Source organism: Camelus bactrianus, chromosome 8, assembly GCF_048773025.1.
Source record: "Camelus bactrianus isolate YW-2024 breed Bactrian camel chromosome 8, ASM4877302v1, whole genome shotgun sequence".
Taxonomy (NCBI): domain Eukaryota; kingdom Metazoa; phylum Chordata; class Mammalia; order Artiodactyla; family Camelidae; genus Camelus; species Camelus bactrianus.
Window position 1 is genome coordinate 89,878,604 of NC_133546.1, and position 5,000 is coordinate 89,883,603.

At 58.9% G+C, this 5,000-nt stretch overlaps 1 long non-coding RNA gene across 1 annotated transcript in view; it reads left to right on the forward strand.

The window, feature by feature from the left end:
• The window catches only part of LOC141578422 (uncharacterized), a 5,288-nt gene extending 1,306 nt beyond the window's left edge, over window positions 1-3,982 (forward strand). The window contains exons 1-2 of the long non-coding RNA XR_012508817.1: window positions 1-905; window positions 1,157-3,982. The exon at window positions 1-905 is cut by the window's left edge and continues 1,306 nt beyond it. This is a non-coding gene — a long non-coding RNA (uncharacterized LOC141578422). The remainder of the gene's footprint in view (window positions 906-1,156) is intronic.
• The last annotated feature ends 1,018 nt before the right edge of the window (window positions 3,983-5,000 follow it).

The following is a 5,000-nucleotide window of genomic DNA, read 5'->3' on the forward strand; positions in this document are numbered from 1 at the left end:
TGGCTGGCCGCCTGCCCTCTCCCGGCGCCGGTCGCTCCGCTGCTCTGTGCGGCTGTGTGCTCCGCCTCGGGTCGGCGCTCCTCTCCGTAGGTGGGCTCGGGGAAGACCGTGGAACCGCCCCGCCCCTGCTGCATTCCAAAACTCGGCTCCTTCTTAGTCTTGGTGGCGCGAGTTCTCTGAGGTACCGGGGCAGATATATAATATCTGCCTCAGGCTGAAAACGAGTCTCAGTCCTGCCTAGGAGGTTGCAGAGCCCCCGGGTGCGGATTCGAGTCTCGGCCCCGCCCCCGCTCCCGCCCCCGCCCGCGCGCTGCGCGCCGCGCGCCAGGGGCTATGGCGGCTGTGGCTGCGCCCCGCCTCTCTTCTCGCGAGAAGGGCCGGTGATGGCGCCGCGGGTCTGAGGAGATGGAGGCTACGGCGCCCCTCTCCCCAGGGCACACCGGCCGTGTTGCTTTGCCTTTCTTTCCCCGTAATGGACGGGTTGGGGGGGCGGGTTGTTCTGCTCTGTATCCCCTCCCGGCCACGGCGCGTGGTGCCGCCGCCACGGTCCTCTGCCCGGCTCGTGCGGCCTGTCCCGGCCCCCGGCTGCCGGCCTGCGACTCGGGCTGGGTGTCGCGGGGACCCTCTGTGCCCGTTTCACTTGGGTCGGTCGGTCAAGGGGCGCTCCGGGCAGATCTGAGACTCGGAGGCTCCCCCACCGTCCCGTCGGCCTCTCCGTTGGAGACGGGGAGGTCTGGCGAACGAGCCCTATTCCTCCTCTGCCGGTCCCTCCCGCACTGTTTTGCTTTTGACTCTTTCTTTTCTCCTTTTCTCCTACCAGAGTTTGGGCGTCTTTGTCTTTCGAAGAGGGCGGTGTTCTGTCGGAGTTCCGCAGGTGGTCTGATTGGCCGAGTGGGTCCGTCGATGTGAGTTTTGGTGTATTTGTGGGAGAGGGTGAGCTACGAGCGTCCTTCTACTCCGCCGTCTTGCTTCTTCTCGGGTTATTTTTGAAGAGTAGGTGCTGGGGATTGAACCCTGGACCTTTATTTTTTCCATGCTAAGCATGGGCTGTACTGCCTGATCTCTAGACCCTCCCCACCGCAACCCCCCCCTTTCCCACCGCCTCCATAGTACTCGATGAATCTCCTACCTAGATATCTATGCTTCCTTGGAATAGGGCCGTCGTTTTCTTCATCGGATTGATGCACGTCTGTGGATTCGTCTCGTTTCTCTCCACTGCGGTGGGTGGCATCGGGGCGTGGGGTGGGGTGGAGTGGCGTGGGCTGGGAACAGTTCTTCACGTGTAGAGGTGGAGCGGAGCGATGAGGATGGTGACTGTTTCCCCGAGTGCTCGCGCCGGGTGATGGAGGCCTGTGGTCTGACTTGGAAGAGGACTCGGGTGACCAGAACAGAGCCCGTGTGGGGTCGTTGTGGAGGGAGGAACTCCACCCCCCCCCCAGCCCCAGCCAAGGCACTCGTACCTCATCGAGGGACGGTCGGCCGAAAACAAACGAAAGCTGTCAGAGGTTTGGGGGTGGGGGTGAAGGGGTGTGTGTGTGTGTCTGTGTGTGTGTGTGTGTGTGTGTGTGTGTGTCTGTGTGTCTGTGTGTCTGTGTGTCTGTGTCTGTGTGGTGTGTGTGTGTGGTGTGTGTGTGGTGTGTGTGTGTCCCCGTTCCCCGTACCACGGTCTCTGGTCGAGGCCCCCCCGAGCGGAGAAACGCACGCCAGGCCGTCCGTGCTCCTGGTTGTCCGGCCGCGTGTCCCTGCCACCCAGAGATCCCGAACCGTCCCGCTCGCTCCCCTGCCATGTGCCATGTGCCATGTGCCATGTGCCACCTGCCTGTCGGCCGGGCGCTATTTTAGACCCTGCGAAGAAGTCGACCGGATGGACGGGCCGGGCCGGGCCGAGCCGAGCCGGGCCGAGCCGATCTGAGCCGAGCCCGTCCAGGCTGGGGTGGGTGGTGCTGGGTTCAGAGGAGTGGGGTACAAGCGGGAGGCGGGCGTCGATGGAGGGGAGGGGGAGGGGGAGGGGGAAGGGAGAGGAAAGGGGAGGGGAGGGGGAGCAGGGATGACGATGGTCTGGGGCTTGGCGTGTGGGGTGGGGGTGGGAGGGATGGTAGCCATCCTATGACTTTCTCTCCCTACCCCGCCTTTTGCAAGTCTGTTCGAGTGACAAGGTGGTGCTGGTTTCTGGCTGGTGCACACCATAGTGATTCTGTTCTTCTTTTTCCTGGTCTTTTTCAGGAACCCTCGTCCCGAGGGACTGAATCTAGTGCCCTGTGCTGCGCGGTACGACCTAGGGGTCGAATCTGCCAGGAGAGGACTTACAAGGATTTCGAGGATCCTGGAAAACTGCTACCATCCAGAATCCTACATGGATGTTCAAGATCTTGTGGATGGACGGACGGACGGAAGACGGATCGAATGGAGGCCCCGCCCCATCCCCTGGACCCCTTGGCCCAGGAGGATCGTGATGGGTCTGGAAAGGACTCTTCCGACGAGGGTCTCGGGATGGACTTTCTCGGTCTGCGGAAGGTGTTTCTGCACAAAGAGGAAGAGAGGGGCGTTCTCGGCCAGAGAGCCCGAACCGCCTCCTTTCAGGGATCCGCTCCAGTCAGGGTTGGGGTCGGGGTCAGAACGCAGCCACCGACAGCTCCCCTCCCTCGTCTTGGCTCTCCAACTTGGGAAACCCTCCTCCCTGCCCCCTCACCCATCTTCTCGTCAGCCGGCCTCCAGCTTCCCCGTGCCAACCACCTCTCTCATGCTGCCGGACTTTCCTCCTCCTTGGGCTGCCAGGAAGCTCTCCCGCTCCTCCACGTGCTTTGGCTTGGAATCCCTGACAAACACAAGCGGTGCTGGTGGGCGGGGCCGTGGGCGGTGGCAGAAGGACTCCCTTCATCTTGTGGGAGCGATTTTTATCTCCATAGAGGTGGCGATTGAGAAAACACATAAAATCACTCAGAAGAATACCCATGTGTAGTATCCCTGACCTAGATCCGTGTCTGTCTGTCTGTCTGTCTGTCTGTCTGTCTGTCTGTCTCTCTCTCTCTCTCTCTCTCTCTCTCTCTCTCTCTCTGCCTCTCTCTCCATTTCGCTATTCTCTGTGTGTGTGTGTGCGCGCGCGCGCATGCGTGTCTGTCTGTCTCCCTTGTCTCTCTTTCCTCTCCTCTCCCCTCCTCTCCTCTTCCCTGTTCTCCCCCCTTCCCCCTCACCCCTCCACTCCTCTCTTCTCCCCTCCACTCCTCTCCTCTCCCTCTTCTCCTCTCCCCTCGCCTCTTCTCATTTCCCCTCCCCTCCCCTCTTTTCCCTCCTCTCCTTTCCTGTCCTCTCCCCTTTTATCCCTCCTCTCCTCTGCTCTTTCTCTCTCTCTCTCTCTCTCTCTCTCTCTCTCTCTCTCCCTCCCTCTCTCCCTCTCCCCCCCTTCACTTCCCTCCCTCCTCCCTACCCCCCCAACCCCTACCTTCACAGGGCCTCATAGATTGCAATCGGTTTCCATGAAATGTGATGAAGAGGGAATGAATTTTAGAATGATATCCCCATGCCATCGAATCCTTCTTCCCCAGGGATAGCGACTTATTTGTGGTCGTGTTTGTTTTTGTTTTTCTTGTTGTTGTTTTGGGGCGCATCGAGGGCGCAGGAGGCGTTGGGAGTGAGGGTGATGTTTCTCTTTCTGTCTGTCTCCTCCTTAGGACGGATTTTAAGAGGAGGGAGGACTCACAGAAATCTACCATCTTGTCTCGTACTGCAGCTGTGTTTGAGCTTCCTATACGATCTGGGCGGAACACTCCCCACCCTCACCTCAAGCCGCCATTGCCGCCCCCTCAGCCCCCTGCACCCCCGTCCAGTCCCACACTTGGGGCGGTGGTTGGGCATGGGGGGATGTTGGCGGGGTGGTGGTTGGTGGGGGGTGGGGTGGTGGAGGAAACCAGAAAACAGACCACTGTGGCACGTGGGTGACTGGGGCTTCAGGGTGAAGGAGGATGAATAAAATGGCCGGAATTAGGCTAACGGATTATTGCTTCTTTTTTTGGCGGGGGGGGGAGGGGAGGATCATTAGGTCATTCATTCATTCATTCATTCACTCATTCATTTGCTGGGGGGGGTGTCATTCGGTTTCTTATGCTCGCCCTGAAAACGGTCAACTGTCCTGACTGACTGGTTGCTGCTCACGGTTCCAGGCCTGTTGTTGAAACTGGAAGCTATCGATCTTACTGTTTCTACTGTATTTCACTCATTGAAAGTCATCATCATGCTGGGTCTCTGAGTCTTTCTCCGAGGAGAAGGTCGGTCACGGGACTAATGACCTGACAAAATAGCCTGAGTGACCAAGAAGGCCACACCTTGAGTGCTTATGAGATAACGAGATCTAACCACCAGCCTCTATAGAATGGGTCACCTGGAGGCATCGTGACACCATTCTGAGTCTTCTGATGAGAAAACGATTCTGTGGATGGTGATCGATGCCCGATTGTTTGAGCTATGGCTCTAGAACCACCCCACCCACTCCATCCCCAAGGTGGGTACACAGTTTTGAAGACGCTAGCCTGCTGTGAATCCCCTTTGCCCGGCAGAGCGATAAAATGGCCTCTTTGCTTCTAAGCTCCAAGACCTTGTCTCTGGATTCTTGGGCTCGTCGGGGACGGGGGCCGATCTTTTGGCAACAAGCGTGCTTCAGAAACAGCGGATGCCCGAGAAGGACACTCTGCCTCTCCCTCTTCTTCCGGGCCTGAAATGGGGAGGAAAAAAACATCGCTTCCCCTGGAAGCTGGAGTCCGGAACCCGCCATCCGGAGGGACTTCTGGCTTGGCCTTCTCCTGGGGTGGGGGGGGGAGGGCACGCCACTGCACGTGTTCTTTGTCAATTCCCTGTTTCTCTCTTCTCGAGTTATCTCTTTGGGACGGCTCCCACACTGGGTGAAAACAGACAGACAGGCTGGTATGTCTCCCTACCCCACCCTTCGCCCCCAAATGACTGATCTCCTGTCCCATCAGAATCACCACTTGTTTTCCAACGTGGCTTTC